We start from the raw sequence: 21,677 nt of genomic DNA on the forward strand, positions 1-21,677 counted from the left end.
ATTTAGGAATTTTCAAATGTCTAACCAGCTTTACATTCATGTAATAAACTCTACTTAGTCATAGTGTATTATTCTTTTTATATATTGTTAGAAGCAATTTGCTCTTCCCTTTTTAGTTTCTTAAGAGAGAACCTAACATTGCAGATTTAAAATCTTTCTTCCTTCCCAATATATTTGCTTAATGCTATAAATTTTCCTCTTACTATTGCTTTACTACATGCCACAAATTTTGATATGCTGTGATTTCATTTTCATTCATTTCAAAATATTTTCTAATTTCCCTTGAGGCTTCTTATTTGATTCATGGATTCTATAGATGTATGTTGTTTATTCAAAGTATCTGGAGATTTTCTTGTTATCTTTCCATTATTGATATTTAGTTTAATTTCATTACGGTAAGAGAACATGTCTTGCGTAATTTCTATTTAACCTTATTAATATTTGTTTTTTGACCCAGTATACTGCCTATCTTAGTGAATGTTCTATGTACACCTGAAAAGAATGCACAGTCTACTTTACTTGGGTTGTTCTGCAAATAACTATTACATTCAGTTGACTGATCGTGTTGTTCATTTCTGCTGATTTTTTTGTCTATTCGTTCTTTCAAAACCTGAGAGAGGTGTTAATGTTTCCAGTTTCAATGATGGGTTTGTCTATTTCTCCTTCTAATTCTGTCAATTTTTTCTCTGATGTTAAGTGAATCCATATTAGATTTTTTGTCTTTTTTGTGAATTAATTCTTTTATCATTATGTAAAAACCCACTTTGTCCCTATTAATTTTCTTTGCTCTGAAGTCTACTTCATCTTGTATTAACAGAGCCACCCAGCTTTTTTAAAATTAATGTATGCATAGTATATATTTTTCCATCCTTTTACTTTTAACCTATTTATATCAATATATTTGATGTGTCTTGTAAATAACATGTGGCTTCCCAGGTGGCTTGTGGGTAAAGAACCCACCAGCAATGCAGGAGATGAGGGTTCAATCCCTGGTCCAGGAAGATCCCCTGGAGGAGGGCATGGCAACCCACTCCAGTATTCTTTCCTGGAGAATCCCATGGACAGAGAAGCTTGATGGGTCCACGGTGTTGCAAAAGAGTTGGGCGTGACTTAGTGACTAAACAACAACAACGGAGATCATTTACATTTAATAGAATTACTGACATGTCTGGATTTAGATCTACCATTTTATCAGTTTCCTGTTTAATTCCTCTATTCTTTTGTTACTTGTTTCTCTATTTCCTCCTTTTCTGACATATTTTAGGTTAGGTAAACATTTTTTGTATTTCATTTAAAGGTATCTATTATACATTTTATAATATCTCTTTTGTGGCTTATTTGTGGTTGCTCTAGGAATTAAATCATATATATTCTAAATAACTTCTTCATTGTCATTCAGTAAGTGACTGGCAGCCAGAATCCCTACCCCCCACCCCACCCCAGGCAGCCTGGGCCTAAAGCATGAACATAACTACACACCCTGGTTCCAATCTGGCCCTATAGGAAGCCCCATCAGTTCAGTTCAGTCACTCAGTCATGACCAGCTCTTCAAGAGCCTATGGACTAGAGCACTCCAGGCATCCCTGTCCATCAATAACTCCCAGAGTTTACTCACACTCATGTCCATTAAGTCAGTGATGCCATCCAACCATCTCATCCTCTGTCGTCCCCTTCTCCTCCTGCCTTCAATCTTTCACAGCATCAGGGTCTTTTCCAATGAGTCAGTTCTTTGCATCATGTGGCCAAAGTATTGGAGTTTCAGCATCAGTCTTTCCAATGAATATTCAAGACTGATTTCCGTTAGGATGGACTGGTTGGTTCTCCTTGCAGTCCAAGGGACTCTCAAGAGTCTTCTCCAATACCACAGTTCAAAAGCACTAATTCTTTGGTGCTCAGCTTTCTTCCTAGTCCAACTCTCTCATCCATACATTACTACTAGAAAAACCATAGCCTTGACTAGATGGACCTTTGTTGGCAAAGTAATGTCTCTGCTTTTTAATATGCTGTCTAGTTTGGTCATAACTTTCCTTCCAAGGAGTAAGCGTCTTTTAATTTCATGGCTGCAATCACCATCTGCAGTGATTTTGGAGCCCCCCAAAATAAAGTCTGATACTGTTTCCCCATCTATTTGCCATGAAGTGATTGGACCAGATCCCATGAACTTAGTTTTCCTGAAAGTTGAGCTTTAAGCCAACTTTTTCACTCTCCTTTTTCACTTTCATCGAGAGGCTCTTTAGTTCTTCTTCACTTCCTGCCATAAGGGTGGTGTCATCTGCATATCTGAGGTTATTTATATTTCTCCCGGCAATCTTGATTCTAGCTTATGCTTCATCCAGCCCGGCATTTCTCATGATGTACTCTGCGTATAAGTTAAATCAGAAGGGTGACAATATACAGCCTTGACGTACTCCTTTTCCTATTTGGAACCAATTTTTCCATGTCCAGTTCTAACTGTTGCTTCCTGACCTGCATACAGATTTATCAAGAGGCAGGTCAGGTGGTCTGGTATTCCCATCTCCTTCAGAATTTTCCACAGTTTGTGGTGATCCACAAAGTCAAAGGCTTTGGCATTGTTAATAAAGTAGAAACGGATGTTTTTCTGGAACTCTCCTGCTTTTTTGCGAATGTTGGCAATTTGATCTCTGGTTCCTCTGCCTTTTCTAAAACCAGCTTGAACATCTGGAAGTTCACGATTCACGTACTGTTGAAGCCTAGCTTGGAGAATTTTGAGCATTACTTTACTAGTGTGTGAGATGAGTACAATTGTGCGGTAGTTTGAGCATTCTTTGGCATTGCCTTTCTTTGGAAGTGGAAGGAAAACTGACCTTTTCCAGGAAACCTCATGAGACACAGCAAAGAGCCCAGAGCTGGTTATAAAATGTCTTGACTCCAAGAGATGAGAAGGGTAGCCCATATCACCCCATCAGACCAGGGCCCCCCAGGGCTTCAGTTACCAAGTTTTCAGCTGCTATAAAAGCAGAAACAGCAAAGGTAGCGTTCCTAAGAATGATGCCCCAGGATACAGCACCTTCTGTCACCTATTTCCTCATCAATAACCCATGAAGAGAGTTACTGAGAGCTCATGGCCTTGACTTCTAGGTCAGGATTGAGAACAGTATCCTAGGCTTGCTGATAAATGAGACTCATCAGGAGCTCAGGCAGTGACCTCAGGATCAGAGGCAGGGACCTCAAACCCCAAACTTCCTACCATCCCAGGCCTCTCAGGCTTCTAGGCCCCTCAGTCTCCACCTCTGCCCTGCTCCCTCCCTCTGAATCTCCTCAGCCTCACTCTCCATCCCTCCAGCCTGGCCCCTGCCCTTCTGTGGGATCTCCTTTTTATTCATCAACTAGTTTTCCCTAGTTCTTCATTACCCTTTCCGCTTCTCTCCTTCTCAACACTTCTTCCTCCTGCACGCTCCCTCATCTCTCCCTATTCCTTCCCTCATGTCCATTGCAGATTCATTCATTCATTCAACAATTACCAAGAGCCCATTTCTGGGATAAATGTGGGCAATTCCAAGAAATGAGGACATTGTTTTGCCCTGGAGGAACTCACAGTTCTAGTAAGAGAAACAGATGAGAATGCAATATGACAAGTTCTTAAAACATCCAGGCCCCTGGGCTGATTTGAAGAAGCTTTTCCCTCCCTCCCCATACCCTCCTGAATCCAAGCAGTCTCAGTCCCAGTGTAAGAAGCTTCCCAGCCTCATCCAAAGACAAAGGCACCTCTTTCTCTGGCAAAGTGAAGTGAAGTCTCTTAGTCGTGTCCGACTCTTTGTGACCCAAGGACTGTAACTTACCAGGCTACTCTGACCATGGGATTTTCCAGGTAAGAATGCTGGAGTGGGTTGCCTTTTCCTTCTCCAGGGGAACTTCCTGACCCAGGGATCGAACCCAGGTCTCCTGCATTGCAGGCAGATGCTTTACCATCATTTCAGCTCCCACTTGCCCTCTTGGCTAGCAGTCTTTGTGGTGTGTACAACCTACGCAACAGTTCATGGCAGCCCTGCCCTGGGAGTCACACCCCAACCAGAAGGTCTGCTTCTCTGGACCTTCCTGGGCCTTTGGGCAGAATCAGAAATGTCTTTGCAAACTGAACAAAGCTCCCCAGACAGATGAGGGAAGATCACACGGTGACCACCAGGTGCTGCCCAAACCTCTACCATCCAGGCTGGCGGGGGCCTCTGGTCTTGCTTCTTTGTCTGAATCCCACTCCTCTTCCTCTCCCCCACTGCTTGAGGCTCAGGAAGACAGTGCATCCCTTGTCTGTCTTCTTTCTCTGCAGTTGGAATAGACAGGTCCTCGGGCAGAGTGACTGGCCCCTCTTCTGACAGCAAACTAGTTCTAGATAAATGAGTATTGGTTTTGCTCTGTTTGATTTTCATTTGTAGCTCTCCTTTGATTTTTTTTTCCCCCTGCAAAATTGGTTAAGCCGTGATAGCGTGGCCTGGACCTTAAGCTGCGCTGAAGGAGAAGCTCCCAGAGGCTGGCTCTTTCAATGGGCTTTCTGCTTTGTTTCTTTTCCCACCCCACCCCCGCAACTCACCTGTCTCTTTTGGATTTGTGAGAAAAGTAGAAAGAGAGGGAACTCACACACACAGAGAGAGCATCTATTAGTGCCAAGCACTGTGCAGATGATTGATGCCAGTTGTCTCATTCTAGCTTCAAAAGACGACACTAAAGAAGCCGGTGCGGTGGAAATTATTCTTCCTATTTTTCAGATGAAGAAAATGGTGCTCGGAGAGGTTCGGAAACCTGTTCAAGGTTGCATAGCCAGCTGGGGAACTCCCTGCTTCACCTGCCAGCTGACTAGGTAGCCCCCAGCAAGGGGTCCTCACTAGACTTCAAGCTGCCCCTTGGGGAAATGGAGCGAGCCTGGGAGGACACCTAGCAGAGTGCAGGAACTGGAGGAGTGGAGGGTGGTCAGTGGAGCAGTGGAGTGGGTTGGCTCCCAGGTCTGCCTGCTGCGTGGCCAGGGAGCAGCCAGTCCTCATATTCAAAGCAGAGACCTAAGGATTTGACTCATTATCTCTCTCCCCATCCTCTGTGAGTTTACGCAGTTGTCAGGCTTTACAGAACTGGGGCTGGGGACTTAGCACTTTCTCCTTCAGGTCCTGGGGTGTGTTTGATGGGGGGATCCTCTGTGGATTGGCCAAGCCCTCAGTGATGTCCAGCTTGAGACAGGCGTAGCCACAACTGATTGCCGGGGTAGGGGAGGGAGAGGGAAGGGACTTCCGGGGAGCAGCAAGGAGGTGAAGTGGAAAGGCCACTGGCTGAAGAGTCAGGAGCCTGGGGTATGATCTGCTCCCATTGCCACACCGCTTAGCTGTGTGACCTTGGATGAGTTATTTCATCCCTCCAGGGCCGTAAAAATAACCGAAAGCAGATATTGGAGGGTTTACTGTCTTCCAGCCACTGATCTAAGCATTTTGCAAATATTAACTCATTTAATCCTCAAGATAGCTCTAAGAAGAGCATCATCTTCACTTTACCCACATGAAGAGGGGAGTTGTGAAGATCAAACGAGGCAAAGCAGTAAAGCAGTTTTTACAGTGTGTGCGGAGGCAGGGAGGCGTGTGTGTGTGTGTGTGTGTGTGTGTGCCTGCATGCGCACACACGCATGTGGGCAAGGAGAGGACATCATTGCAGAACTCACCTCTGCCAGAACCCATCAGGGAGGAGGAGCCTCCTGAGGCCTGGCCACCCCCAGAGAGGCTGACAACCTCCGTGGAGACCTCCTTGCCCTGGCCTTGGCCTGACCACCATCCATCACTCAATCTGCAAACATTTGAGGGTGGGGCACAGGCCAGGTCTGTGCTGTGATCACAGCCAGAGGGCATTCCTGTCTCTGTGTTTTGGAGAAAAAGAAAGCAGAGTGAAGTGTTCCAGAAGGAGGGTTGGTGGGGGGAATTTTTTAAAAGATGACCTCTGAACAGATTCCTGAGTGAAGAGGGGCAGAGGACCGGCAAAGACAAAGCCTCTACAGTGGGTGCAGGCTCTGGGGTTCAAGCAGCCATCACCCAGCCTGATGGAGAAGAACAAGCAAGCAGGACCAGGTCTCCCTCAGCCTCGTGGACCACATGAGGACACAGGGCTTGTTGTAAGCAGAGCTTGGAAGATTATGAGCAAAAAAGAGGGTGACACCCTCCGATGGGGAGCAGGAGATGACTCTATATCTGGTATCGAGTGACCTTTCTGGGACCCTTGTTTGAACCTCTCCCAATCCCTATCCTTTCCCACAACTCTTTCGGGGCCGCGATGGTCCTAGGATACAGCCCAGGTTCCCAGGTGTGACCCTGCCCTCGTGGCCTCCCGATCAACAACCTCCCTTCCCAAGTACAACCACGCTCCAGGCTCACTAATGCCCCTCTTCTGCGACTGTTCCTAAACCATCATCCTCTAACCCTGCGGACTCTGCCAGGAACACCAGTCTCCCCATCTGCGCTGGACAGCCCTCCCCATGCCTCCGGGCTTCTCAGCAGTAAAGAATCCGCCTACTGATTCAGGAGACTCAGGTTCTATCCCTGGACGGGGAAGACCCTCTGGAGCAGGAAACGGCAACCCACTCCAGTATTCTAGGAAGCCCCGCGGACAGAGGAGCCTGGAGGGCTATAGTCCATCGGGTCATAAAGAGTCAAACACAACTGAGCAACTAAACAGCAACACCTTCATCTTCATCTCAGCTCATCCTTTCCTGCAGGAAATCTTTCCAGCCCCGCTGTTGCACAGCAGGTAAGAGCCCCACACAGTGCTCAGGGCCCAGCTGATGGCTGTTTCTCAAAAGAGTTGTCACTACCTGCCTCTCATGAGTCTCTGCCACACACAGCCAGCTCCTTCGGGCTAGGACTGGAAATGACCTGTCACCGTGTCCCCAGCCCCTAGCATCATGCCTAACGGACATAGGGTAGGTGCCTAGCAAACGCTGAATGAATTAATAACCATAATTGAAATAATAATATCCCAGCAAGGCTGCCCCATCTCTCCCACCCCTGCTGCACGAGGCTTCCAGGTTCCCAGGGCGGGGGGCCTGGGGAGAGAGCCCCGTTTTGCTTCTCCAGGGAGAGGCACACAGGCTGGACCAGGCCGAATCTGAGGGGGCCGGGAACCAACCACAAGGCTGACTTCCGGAGCCGGCCCGCCAGCAGCCCTCGTAAACAGCCCAGTTACATTTATAGCCATGTTCTTATTAAGCACCAGGAAAGAAGAGATGAATCATACTCACCCCTCCTGCCCACAGCCTGGGGAGGTGGAGGCCACCAGCCAGCCAGGCCTTAAATCTCAGGAAACTTAAAAGTCACAAGTGCTCAGGGCCAGCCCTGTATCACCAGGGACAGCTGAGAGGAATGCAGTTTCTCAGGCAGAGCCTGGACGTTTGCCCTGCCAGGGTTCAGGCTGAGGGCACGAGAGGGGGAGGGGAGGATGGAGGAGGTATTCCTACGTGAGAGGCATCACAGGCACGCTAGTAGCTTCAGTCGGGTCCAACTCTTTGCGACCCCATGGACTGGAGCTTACCAGGCTCCTCTGTCCATGGGATTCTCCAGGCACAAATACTGGAGTGGGTTGCCATTTCTTCCTCCAGGGGATCTTCCCCACCCAGGGATCCAACCCGAATCTCATGTCTCCTGCATTGGCAGACAGGTTCTTTACCACTAGCGCCACCTGGGAAGTACTAGGAACAGGAACTAAATGCCGTGTGACCTTTGGAAGATCCGATGACCTCCCTGAGCCTTTGGGTGACACACTTCTCCTTGGAGAACAGAGTCTTGGTGTCTTAGGAAACCACCCCCAAAGATATGTTTTGCTTCCCCTTAATTCGCCCATTTTATAGAAAAGGAAAGTAGAACTCAGAGGGGACCCTGGCTACCTGACTCCCAGTAACCACTGCCCTGAAGTTTAGAAGTGGGGTCAGTTCATAGTCCTTCATTGGAAGGACTGATGCTGAAGCTGAAGCTCCAATACTTTGGCCACCTGATGCGAAGAATCAACTCTTTGGAAAAGATCCCGATGCTGGGAAAGACTGAGGGCAAGAAGAGAAGGAGGCAACAGGATGAGATGGTTGGATGGTGTCACTGACTCAACAGACATGCGTTTGAGTAAACTCAGGGAGATAGTGAAGGACAGGGAAGCCTGGCGTGCTTCAGTTCATAGCGTCGCAGAGTCAGACACGGCTTTAGCAACTGAACAGCAACAACAGTTCACAGACTGGACGTGGCCTTGAAGGTGAGGCCAGAGACAGCGTTTACAACCACATCGTCACAGAATCCTCACCCCAACCCTAACCCAGGAGCCACGAAGCCCATCACCCTCCTGGAACAGAAGAGGGGCCCTTAGGGGATGTTCTGCCCCTCCGCAACCCCAGGCTCACTTCCCTGCAGGGGGGAGGGGTGCGGATGTTGGTACCCATCTCCCAGGGGAGGCAGCTGCAGCTCAGAGCACCTGCCAGGCCTGGAAACATGGACGGAGACCTCCTCGGGCCTCCTGAGGCCTCTTTAGCTTTCTTTTGTATGGGTAATTGATTTCAGCAAGATTTATTAGGGTTTTTAAACCCTTTTTATTGTGAAACATAACACAAATACCCTAAAGTGAATAATCCATACCTGTAGAGCTTAATGAGTTATCTAAAGTGAACACTCAGGAAACCACCTCCCTGAACCCAGGACTTAGGACTTTGCCAGAAGTCATCCATCCTCACAGGTGTCTTCTCACTCCTCGCTCAGGGCAACCACGTCCTGACCCTGATGGGAGTTTTTGCTTTTTTTTTTTCTTTCCCCTGTTCTGTACTAAGCTCACTCACCTAGGAATTTAAGAGAATGAAGATACTCAACTGGAAGGCAAGAGGCATGTTTCCAGTTCCCCGCCCCTCTGGAGGCCTCAGTTTCCTCTTCTGAAAATAGAGGATTGAAGCCACAGCAGTCAAGAATCCTAACTCAACAGGAACAATTTCCCCTGGATGAGCGTGTGCACGCAGGGGTTCAGGACAGGGGTCAGACGGAACCTGGACACACCCTGATAGGGTGCTGCTTTCATTCCTGGCTCTCTTCCTGCACCCCTACTCCCCTCCCCCTTCCTGCTTTCCCGCCCTTGACCCTCACTTCCTCCTCTATCTCCCTTCCCCACTACCCTCCAGACGCAGAAGGGAAAACGCTTCTCCAAGACGGAGAACAATGGCAGTCAGCTCCAAACTCCTTTGCTCGTACCAGCCACTCCAGCCGGCAAAGCGGGGGCCCTGGCTGAAGTCACCTGCAAGGCCTGATGCTGAGGAGACGGGCGCAGATTGCCTGGTCACTGGACTCCCGGGACTCACTGCTGACCACGCGTGCCGGGGGAGAGGGGTCGGGGGTCCTAAGGCTGAAACCAGCCAGCTTGTCAGCCCCACTGGGCTCCTGCTTCCCAGCCTAGGTTAAGGTCAGGGCCTCTCAGCAGTAAACCGTGATTGCTCTGTTGCCTTTCCAGCTGAACGATTTTAGTTGAATAATTTTGCACCATCTCAGCACAGTGTGAGAGAGCCCCAACCCGAGGATAAGGAGCTTACACGGCAGGGGAAGGGTCAAATGGGGATGTAAAGAGCTCCCTACAAACCAGCCTCTGCTGGGGACCCAGGTTTCCTACTCCAGCGGCTGCTGGTCATCACCAATTACAGCAGCCCCTCCCTCTGCGCTTTGCTCCAAGCAGACCCCAAAAGGAAAGCGCCCGTGGGTGGCTCCCAGCCTTGCGTGATCATGGTGGGTTCCATGACGACCAGCGCAGAGACGCTGCACTGGCTTTCAGTCAGTTCACTTCAGTCGCTCAATCGTGTCCGACTCTGCGAACCCATGGACTGCAGCACACCAGGCTTCCCTGTCCATCACCCACTCCCGGAGCTTGCTTAAACTCATGTCCATCGAGTCGGTGATGCCATCCAACCACCTCCTCCTCTGTTGTCCCCTTCTCCTCCCAGCTTCAATCTTTCCCAGCATCAGAGTCTTTTCCAAAGAGTTAGTTCTTCACATCAGGTGGCCAGAGTATTGGAGCTTCAGCATCAGTCCTTCCAATGAATATTCAGGGCTGATTTCCTTATCTCACTGCACCTCCACCACGTCTACCCCCACCCATGAAGGCACACCTGGAAACAGGTATTGCCATCCCTAACATGCAATTAGGAAAGAGAAGCTCATTCTTGCCTGAGACCCTCGACCCAGTCAGGACTGATGGAGCCAAGGTCAAGCCCAAGATTGACAGACCTCAAAAGAGGGAGTGCTCGGGACTCCAAGAGACGGCACTGGACCTGAGTTGGAAGTGGAGATACGAAAGTGGAAGACCTCCCTAAGACAGCAGAGTCCAGTAGAGGAATCTAAGGGGTCTCCCTGCAGGAGGAACGGGAAAGCGTGTAGTCAGAAGATCTGGGAGAAATTTAGAATCACAAGCTACAGCCCCCTAGAGGGCTTTGAAATTATCTTCTTCATTTTACAGATGAATTCCACAGTAATCCCAGAGAAGTCAAGTGGCTTAGCCAAGGTCACCCAGCCAGGGAGGTGAGACCAGAGCCAAGTGCTCCCAACCCCATGACCCCACACTGGGCTGGGCCTCCCCATTTTCCCCAAGGCCAACCTAGCTTTAGTTCCAGCAAGGCCGGGTCAAGCTGGAGCCAGATGAAGAGGGGTGGGTGTGGGCAGTGGGGGGCGGTGCCCAAGCAGGCCCAGGCAAGGGGGCCACCTCCCCAGCTGTCCCACCCCCACTCATTACTATTCCTGGCATCACCCCCTCACTCCTCTTACCGTGGAAACCCAGCAATGCCGAGAGCTGGAATTTGGATGTTTTCCCAGCATTGGGGCTGTTAATTAAAACTAATAAATCTGTCACTTGGAGTTGGGTTGAAGAGGAGAAAGGGTGAGACAGGAGAGGGAGGGGGACCCAGGCTCCTCACACACACTCCTGCGAGGCTCTGTCCCTTTCAGTCCTGCCTCCTGAATTATCTTCTCTTTCGGCCACTTCCTCATTCCAGGATTGAGCCTCCCAGCTGCCAGCCGCAGGCGCTTCCCAGGCACACTCTGCTTCATAGAATGAAGGAAGGAAGAAAGACTGGCTTCTAAGGCAAGGGCTGACAGGCCACCCCCTGCCACTCCATGGGATGGAGCAAAAAGCATTCAAACCAGCTGGACAGACCCGGGTTCAAATCCCAGCATTCTAGTCATGTGAACCTCTGGGTGTCATATTTTGCTCTCCAAGGTTCCCTTTCTTCAAATCTAAAATGCAGATTATATTTCCTCCTTTGAAAGAATATTGCAAAGGTGACATGCGTAAGTATACAAAATAACCTGTCACCAACTGAAAGGTCGCTCTTTTTCCTGGTCTCTGTGATCTCCTGTCCTGATCTGCACTTCCTTCTTTCCCATCCCCCCTGACTCCCAGTCTCACAAACGCTGTTAGTCATGTTAGTAAGAATAGAAATAATGCCGCCTCATATCTGCAGAGTGTGTGTAGTCACTGAGTGGTCTCTGACCCTGCAACTGTAGCCCACCAGGCTCCGCTGTCCACGGGATTTCCCGACAAGAATACTGGAGTGGGTTGCCATGTCCTCCTCCAGGGGATCTTCCCAACCCAAGAATCAAACCTGGGTCCTCTGCATTGCAGGCAGATTCTTTACCATCTCAGCCAAGATACACAGGAAGTGCTCAATTACCATGCCTTGGATGGATGAATGAAGTGCTTCCACAGCTGCAGGGGACATCCATTCCACTTGTCTGCCGAATACTCTGTCCCCTTTATATAGTAACGGCTTCTCCTTCACTTAAAGAACTGCACCCCCGACTCCAATGCTGCTGAGTTTTCCTTCCTCTTTCTGCTATGCAGATGGTCATGTGACCAGGCTGGTCCAATCAGAGCCTTTCCCAGGTTTTTTTCTCTGGGGGCCTGGAAGGGACTCTTTCCTTTTCACTCAGGAGGTCAGAGTGTGGGTGGCCCAGCACTAGCTTTTCTCACTGACAAAGGTGAAGTTATATGCACAGAAAGACAGAGATGAGAGTTGAAAAGAGGTTGCCCAGGTCCACTGGTTCTCCTATGACTGGGTTATGTGGAAAAATGAAATTCCCGTTTTTTCATTAAACAGTAAAGCTGGGATTCTGCCATTCATAGCCATCAACTCACAAAACATCTATTATCTCATCTAATCTTCTCAGTAACATCCCCAGCCAAGCCAGGAGGGATTGTCCACATTTTATAGATGAGAAAGTCAAGTCCAGAGAAAGTGAATTCATTTCCTGAAACCACACAGCTGGTAATGATGGAACTAGATCCGGTAACCAGAAGTGGTCTTTCATCCAAAGTGATAGGTGCTGTGATTAAGGGCCCCTATATATTTAATTCCTTATTATCAATAACCCAGTGACATCACCTGCTATCAATATCTGCCCTCACACAGATGGGGAAACTGGTTGGAGAAGTAAATTACCCAAGGTCACCAAACTAGTCAGTGGAGCTGGCCTAGTTCTGTCTGCCCAGAGCCGGTGCCGCTAGTCACCTGCTGCACTGTCTCTAAGTCCAGTCTCTGAGGTCACCTTTCCGGGAGAGGAGCATCTCGAGCCGGTGAAAGAGCACTGGGAGATAATGAAGGACCAGGCACACGTATGGTTCTGTGCAAGGACTAGGGATGCAGAGACAGCCAAACCATGCTGCTTCCCTCAAGGAACCCCAAGCCCTGTCTATAAATACCATGCTGCAGAGTGTGAGGGTCCTAACAGATGCTCTGGTGACGTGCTCTGCAGCCCAGGGGAAGGAGAGGTGACTGCAGCTTGGGGAGGGAAAGGACCAGGAAAGCGTGACGGGGCAAAGAGCACTGAAACAGGGCCTTAATATAGGTAAGATCTGTCCATGTGGATGGTGTGGTCAGCGTACGGTGGGCACCACAAGCAGAGGGCACTGTGTAAGTGAACACCTTGAGATGGGAAGTCCAGGGGTATGGCTGGCCAGGAGGAAATGGACCTATTTTCATAGTGTCCACGAATGGGAAAGACAAGACCGAGAAGTGAGTAGAGGCAACAAGTCATTGGCCTTGCACACCAGGATGAGAAGTGTGGGCTTCATTTAGCCAAAAATGGGGACTCACTGGGGCCTTTTGAGTAGGACAGTGACCCTGCCAGACAGGAACATTAATATCCAAGACAAATTCGGAGGGAAAAGCCAGTTAGGAGGAGGCCATCAGAAAGACAGTGAGGCCTGAAGTAGGCCAGGGGAGGGAACAGGGAGGGACAGCAGAAGACCCCAACGACATTGTGGAGGCAGAATGGTCAGGGAAGGGTGGCTGTGGGAGAAAGAGCTCAGATTTGGGCTTGGACCTGGACTGCCTGGCTCCCAGAGTTGCCAGGCAGGTCACCAGGACCTTGAATGGACAGCAAGGGCACCTGACTGTCTGATGGCATCCCAGGAGCCAGATCCCAGCCTGACATCTAGTGGGTGTTTGATGAACGCAGAAGGAATGATGGGGGTGGGGTGGGGGGCTGTGGATGGACAAGTGAGTGAATGAATGAAGAGATCAATGAATGAGTGAAAGAAGCTGGGGAGGGAGGTGGGGAGGCAAAGAAGCTTCTTCCAGTGCCTCCAGAGGAAGCTTCCTGACCCTTTTTCCACCTCCCCCAGCTCAGTCCCAAGCCTGCACACAGCCCTGGACTGAGCCAGGGTTTCCACAGCTGCAGGACATTAGGTGGAGGAGGAGGAGGGAGGAATGAGCGAGAGGGGAAGCCAGAGGGGAGGGCAGGGAAGGTTTAAAGATGATGAACTGCTCGCCCTGCACCATCGGCATCCCTCCGCCTTCTGAAAAACAGGAGTACTTATTAATAGAAGCAAATGATACTTAAAACCCAGTTAGCGGGGCTGTGATTTAAGACACCTCTGTATTTGTTCCCCACCAGCCCTGCCAGTTTGGGGCACAGATGGTGGCCACTCCTGGGGCTGTGACCTCAGCCGAGCCAGGGATCAACACAGGGAGAAGCCCAAAGCTTCCTTGATGTGGGGGGGGCCTGGCCCAGGAGACCAATGGTGTCTAAGCTCACGTGGGGCCTGGGAGCTGGGATCTCCTGCCTCCAGGCAGCCCTCCAGTGGGGACCACTCCTTCCCTTTCAGACACATCACTCATCTGCCAGTCAGTTATCACACTACAAATATTAATGGGGATGTACGGATGTGAGAGTAGGACCCTCAAGAAGACAGAGCACCGAAGAAATGATGCTTTCAAACTGTTGTGCTGGAGAAGACTCTTGAGAGTCCCTGAGACAGGAAAGAGAACAAACCCATCAATGCTAAAGGAAATCAAGCCTGAATACTCATTGGAAGGACTGAAGCTGAAGCTGAAGCTTCAATACTTTGACCACCTGATGGGAAGAGCTGACTCACTGAAAAAGACCCTGATGTTGGGAAAGATTGAGGGCAGGAGGAGAAGAGGGCAACAGAGGATGAGATGGTTTGATGGCATCACCGACTCAATGGACATGAACTTGGGCAAGCTCTGGGAGATGCCAAGGGACAGAGAGACCTGGTGTGCTGCAGTCCACGGGATTGCAAAGAATCAGACACAAACTGACGACTGATCAACAACAACAACGTTGTGCACCCATTCTCATTAGATCTTCACAGCAGCAGTGTGAGCTCTCTCCCCAGTTCACAGATGAAAACACCGAGACTCAGAGAATGTGACTTCCTCCAATTCATGCAGTCAGGGGCGGTTGCTGGCCCAACATGAAGCATAAAGCAGTGGCTGGTCACCTCCCACTGCCCCTCTCACATTTGTGCAAAACAGGGATTGGAGGGGGAGAACCGATGCAAATGAATCCCTCCCCTGCCAGGAATAGAAAATGCCACCCAGGCAGGAGGGCAGGCAGAGGAGTCCTCAGAATCGTCGTATTGATGAGAGTGAATATTACTGCAATTTTCTCTTCGTCAGGTCCTCCTGTGCACCAGAAATGAATCAACTCATTTAACCCCATGGGAACAACAGTAACTATCTCTCCTGTACAGGTCACGTCTCTGGGGAGGGAAGAGACTAGTCCCTGCACAGCCAGGACATGGCACAGCCTGGACTCAAACCCAGGTCGTTCAGCTCTGCAGCCAGGGCCCTACACCTCCTCCAGTTCCAAACCTGCTCCAGTTTTGAGCAGGGTTAATGCTGCCCCTAAGTTTTCTGGTTGGTTAAGTGGAGACGGTGACAGTACTTGACATACAGCATGGTTATAAAAAGCTGGCTGAGACTATGGCTACTGTGTGTGTTAGTCGCTCAGTCATGTCCGACTCTTTGCGACCCCATGGACTGTAGCCTGCCAGGCTCCTCTGTCCGTGGAATTCTCCAGGCAAGAATAGTGAAGCGGGTTGCCATTTCCTTCTCCAGGGGATCTTCCAGATCCAGGGATTGAACCCTGATTTCCCACATTGCAAGCAGATTCTTTACCGTCTGAGCCACCAGGGAATCCCTAAACTGTCAAATGCCGTATAGTGGATCTTGGGGGATCATGGTCCCTGGGGCTTGGCTGGCACCTAGGGAGCCACTTTTTGTGTTCAAAAGAGAGAGAGGGACTTCCCTTGTGGCTCAGTGATGAACAATCTGCCTGCTAATGCAGGGGACATAGGTTCAGTCCCTGATCCAGGAAGATTCTACCTGCCGAGGGCAACAAAGTTCATGAGCCACAACTACTGAACCTGCTCTCTAGAGCCCCTGAGCTGCAACTACTGAAGCTTCAGGCCCTGGATCCTGTGCTCTGCAACTAGAGAAGCCACCGCAATGAGAAACCTGGGCATTGCAACTAGAGAAAGTCCACAAGCAGCAACAAAGACCCAGGACAGCCCCCCCCCCCAAAAAAAAACCAGAAAAGAGGAATTGATGGGAGTAGACGGGAGGCCAAGCAGGTGTGTGGACAGGGAGGCAGAGGCTGGGAGGCAGCTGGACAGGAGGAGCTGGGACAGTGCCAGTGGGGAAAGACAGAAAGATTGAAGTCACTGAGTGCAAACTAGGGCTCCTGGGACTTGCTGTCACTGCCCCTCTCTGATCCCAGTTTTCTCCTCTGAAAATAAAGTGGGGCTGGGAGGTAGGGACAGTGGTGAGTGGAGTGAAGATGCTCCCTGAGGTCATGTCCACTCTCTCAGCACTGTTTCAGTTTTCCTGAGAGCTGGTCTGCAGCACAGTGAAGCACAAGAAACAGATTTGGGGGTGTGGGTGTGGTGTAATAGCCAGCACTCCACAAGCGTTGCTGCTGGAGTCCTAGAACGCCAAGAAAATATGAATGTCCCCACTTCATGCCCTCCATCCCACCCATCCTATACTCTCCCTACCAACTGCTCCAAGATACTGAGTAAATGGAGCTTGAGGGACATAGCAGATAGTCATGGATCTACTCTGAGCCTCAGTTTTCCTCATCTGTATAATGGGGGCAGAGACTGTGGCAAGGTGGTTTCTTAGGTCCCTAACAGCTCTGCTAGTCTAGGGTTCTGGCCTTCAAATGAAGCTTATTTTTTCATGAAGTTGTCTGTGTCTCAGAGGATAGGAGCTAGAAGAGGGTGGGAGCAGGGCTAACTCAGTTCTTCCTGGGGCAAAACACCCTCCAGAGGAAGATGAGATGGAAGATGGGTGCCCCGTGGCTGAGGAGAGGAGAATAAAGGAGGGACTTTAACAACTCTGTGCTAGATTCTGGATCAGCTTGGAAAAAGAATGCCACTTCCTCCAGGAAGCCCTCCCCGACTGTCCTGGGTGCTGACCACCTGAGTACATGGTGATCATCCCCACCTCTTCCCCATTTCCAGCCCATTCCCACATGGGTGCCCCCACACACTCACAGGCACTGACGCTCCAGCCCTACATGTCCAGGTGTCCCACTGACTGACCACATGTCCCCACCACACTGACCTCTGAGCCCTAAGACTCCCTAGAAACGTGAGAAGTCACAGCCTATGTCCTGCTTTCTGATTGCCTTCCCCTTTGAGTTTGCAAGCTTTTTGACCGCTTGTGGACCTCCAGCTTGGATAATGCACAGCACTTTACAAGGAAAAAAGTAATAATTAAAGAGAAAGCTGGGAAATAAATACAGAGCCTGCCTCCTTCTCAGGCCACTGTTCTGACTGGGCTCTGGAAAAGATCTTGTGACATGGAGCCCCTCAGAAGCCACTCCATTATGCGAGGTTCTCAGTGTGTTCAAACAATGAGACTTTGCCAAATTCAGCTTACAAAAGGTATGGTATATATTACAACTTCACATTTAACAATTTAAAGCTTTAACACAAAAATTACAATGTATTTAATATGATCGCTCTATTAATGAAATAATTACAGGTTCATTTTTAATTAATTCATAACATGCTGCAGATGGTGAGATCTGGTTGTAGGACTAAGTTTAAAGTTACAGGTTGAACAGTCTCTTTGGAACCTGTCAGGGCCCTCTGAGACAGGAGAAATAAACTCATCTGAAATACACAGCAAGGGTTGAATGTGAGCATAGGGGATCCAATTCAAAAGCATCTCCCACCTCTTCATGCCCCCCACTCCATTCCCCTGTGACAAGTTCTGCTCCCAAACCTGTCACTCCCCTGAGATACCCTAAAACCTAGACCAGGGAGGAAATTTCTTGCTTAATAGTCCAGATTCCTCCATTGATCAGATGGGGGTACCAAGGCCCTGGGCAGCAGAAACAGCAGTGGATTTGGAGCCAAAAGAGTCTGTTTTCAAACAGACTTACTAATTTCAGTTACTACTTATGTGGCCTCGGAAAACTCAGTTCACCCCTCTGTGCCCCCAGTCTCCTTATCTGTGAAGTGGGCCCAAGTAAAGCCTACCTTCAGGGCTTCCCTGGTGGCTCAGAGGGTAAAGACTCTGCCTGTAATGCAGGAGACTGGATTTGATCCCTGGGTTAAAAAGATCCCCAAGGAGAAGGGAATGGCTCCCCACTCTAGTATTCTTGCCTGGAGAATTCCACGGACAGAGAGGAGTCTTGAAGAGAGTCAGACACGACTGAGCAACTTTCCCCTCCTGGCACTGCAGTGAGGTACCCAGCAACGGACACTGATGACATGACTCCTGTCTGGGACAAATGAGCACGGCATCAACAAGACTGACAGCAGAACTGAGATTCAGACCCGAGCCAGGGTGCCACGCCTTCGCCGCACTCACCCGGGCCTCCATTCTGAGTAGGAAGTGGACTTGGAGGACAGAGCGACCCCTAAGTCCAGGGTCAGCTCTGTCGCCTGGCTCTCACCCTTCAGCCGTGAAAGCAGGGAGAGCTTGGGGTCATGGAGAAACTGACCACCTGGGAGGTCTACTGCTGGGGAGCATCCCACCCTACCACTGTCAGACCCAAGCAAAGCCGTGTGCACCCAGAGGCCTCTGTGCAGGAGAGAAATAGAATCAGTCAAACTGGCTCCCACGCTGGGGGTTAAGGGACACTGGGAAGGCTTGGAGCCTGGACAGAAGGGCCCCCAGCAAGCCTGGCTCTGGACTCCGGGACTGACTCAGAGACCTGCTCCCCAGCAATCCTCCCCATTTCTCTTTCATCTAAAAACCAGAGCCGGAGCCCCAGGATTCCAAGAGTGTTGAAGAGGACAGCAATGGCCCGCCCCTGCCTCCCAAGCCCTCCCTGAGGGGGCAGGGGCCGCTGGGAGGGAGCCTCCAGGTTGGGAGCCACGAAGCTGCTCAGCAAGGAGAGGGCCCCCTTCCCTGGCCCCCACCTGCATGGAGCAAGGAGCACCCACTGGGCGGAGCCAAAAGCCTCCTAGCGCTGGAGTCAGTCTTTGAACTGGAACCCTCCTCCACTGTGTCCCTTCCATCACCTGCATACGCTGTTGAGGTGAACCTTCTAGAACGCAATCTGACCGGGTGATCCTCATTTCACCTCTCATGACTCCCATCACCTGCAGATCAGTGAGCAAACCATGCAGCAGGGACCCTCTTCCTCTCTCGTGACCCAGTGCTGGACACACAGTCCACTGCCCAGGAAGGCCAGCTCTTCTCTGTTGAGCACCTTGCAGGTCAGCCCTTTCCAGAGGGGAGCCTGAAACCCTCAAGCCAGGAGGAGACAGACCCCGCCCCAGGTCAGTAGGTAGCAAGCGAGAGAAAGGCCACTAATGTCCCCCCTGTAGGGCTGCAGGGTTATCAGAGTTCCTGGAGAAAACCCAGTTTCAGGCAGAGAGAAAAGAAATCTGACTCCCAGCTGCTACAGCCCTCCAAGGACCCCTCCCACAAGCCTCCCTCAACAAGCCTAACAGGCTGCCCCCAACCCCGGGAGGCCTCTGCCCGTCCCCCAGACTCCCAGACTCCCTGTTACAGGTCAGGGCAACTACCTGGGCCTCCAGGACCAAGCCCACCATAGGTCCCACCCGCCTCTTCCCCACCCCACTCATCATCCCCTGCTCATGCATTCTGTCCCCAGCTGGATCCAGGCCTCCCACACCCCCACACTCTGTCCCCAGGGCTTATCCCAGTATTGTCCTGCACACCCCCTAGTGAAAGTGAAATCGCTCAGTCGTGTCTGACTCTTTGCGACCCCATGGACTGTAGCCCATCAGGCTCCTCCGTCCATGGGATCTTCCAGGCAAGAGTGCTGGAGTGGATTGCCCAGGCCCTACCTCCCACCACTTCCCACACTCCCACCCCTCTGGATCCCCACTGACGTGGACGTGGACGTGAAAGTCACTCAGTTGTGTCCAACTCTTTGTGACCCCCATGGATTATACAGTCCATGGCATTCTCCAGGCCAGAATACTAAAGAGGTTAGCCTTTCCCTTCTCCAGGGATCGAAGCCAGGTCTCCCACATTGCAGGTGGATTCTTTACCAGCTGAGCCACAAGGGAAGCCCAAGAATACTAGAATGGGTAGCCTATCCCTTCTCCAGCGGATCTTCCCGACCCAGGAACTGAACCAGCATCTCCTGCATTGCAGGTGGATTCTTTACCAACTGAGCTATCAGGGAAGCCAGATCCCCACTGGTCATTGGCAAAAGCACCCACTCCTTGGTTTCCTCCCCTTCTTGCTTGAGGACTGGTTCCCCTCTGAGAACACAGGTTCTCCTACAGCCCTTTCCAACAGCATCTTTTTTTTTTTTCCACACTCCTTGCTCGTCAGTTTCACTTGCCAGCAATTTCCCTGGCATCTTCCTTTAACATCTTTGAAGGGCTCAGCATCAGATCCCTACCGCCTGCTCCCCGCTAGTTGCAGTCGTCGACTCTCAGGCGTCTTCTCCAACGTCACAGTTCGAAAGCATCAATTCCTCAGCACTCAGCCTTCTTTATAGTCTAACTCTCACATCTGTACATGACTACTGGAAAAACCATAGCTTTGACTAGACAGACCTTTGTGGGCAAAGTGATGTCTCTGCTTTTTAATACGCTGTCTAGGTTTGTCATAGCTTTTTTCCCCCAAGGAGCCAGCATCCTTTAATTTCATGGCTGCAGTCACTGTCTACAGTGATTTTGGAACCCAAGAAAATGAAGTCTGTCACAGTTTCCCCATTTGTTTCCCGTTTATTTGCCATGAAGTGATGGGACCAGATGCCATGATCTTTGTTTTCTGAATGATGAGTTTTAAGCCAGTTTTTTCATTCTCCTCTTTCATCTTCATCAAGAGGCTCTTTAGTTCCTCTTCGCTTTCTGCCATTAGAATGGTGTAGCAACTGAAAAACACAACAATAATATCTTGAACAACAACAGCAACAGACCTCACTCGCTGATGAGCTGAGCACTCACCTCACAGCCTTCTCCATCAAACTCCAGTCACTCGGCAGCATCCGTGAAGACGGGTCCGTCAGTATACTGGCCTCTCGATTCTTTTTGGTCTCCTTCCTCTATCCTGCCATGTGCTCACTCTCTATACCCTGTATCATCATGTCTTTACCTCCGTTGAAATCTTGATTATAAATATCTCTGAAAACACTCTGCCCACCACCCCTCTCCTTCCAACTCATCCACTGTGGTGCCCTCATCCTAGCAGCACTGACCTCACTGAGGTCCCTTCCACTTTCTCAGATCCGTCGCCCTTGATACTGTCCCCCTTAACAGCCCTGGATTCCATGGATCAGCCCTCCAGCCATCCCTCCACAAGTGACCCCCAAACTCTTGGATGGTTGTAACAGAGGCCTCAGCCGATCCCACAGGAGCTGTGGAGTAGGTTGGTCCTTCCAAGACATCCCAGGCAGGCAGTCAAGCCTTACCACCTGCACCAGCCTGTCCTGGCTGTGGGATGGCTTCCCCAGACCCAGGACGCCTCCCTGATTGGACCAGACAGCTCTCTTCCACTGACCACAATGCCTAGCAAAGGGCTCAGCTGAGAGCGCTCAGTTGCCCACTTTCCTAGCCACAGAGGAGCAGGGATGCCGCTCCCCACCATGGTGCCCACGGCCTCCAAGACCCCGTATGCCCTGTCTCCCAGCCCCCAGTGCCTTCCCACCACTCTCTCCCATGTTTATTCGGCTCCAGCCACGCTGACCATCATTCAGCCCATAAACCATGCCAAGCTCGAGAACTTTGCTCATGCTGTTTTCTCTGGATCTCAGTTTCCCCATTTGGAAAATGAAGGAAAGAATCACATCGCCTTACAGGGTGGTCGAGAGGATAAAAGGTGTCAACACGTGTAAAGAGCAACGCTTGGCATGTGGAAGGGTCATGTAATCAATGACAGTGATGACAGAGGAAACTCATCCCCGTTTCCTGCTGTAAATACCCTAAAATGCACAGAGCAG

The sequence above is a fragment of the Oryx dammah genome, unplaced genomic scaffold (genome assembly GCF_014754425.2).
Source record: "Oryx dammah isolate SB20612 unplaced genomic scaffold, SCBI_Odam_1.1 HiC_scaffold_8, whole genome shotgun sequence".
NCBI classification, from domain to species: Eukaryota; Metazoa; Chordata; class Mammalia; order Artiodactyla; family Bovidae; genus Oryx; species Oryx dammah.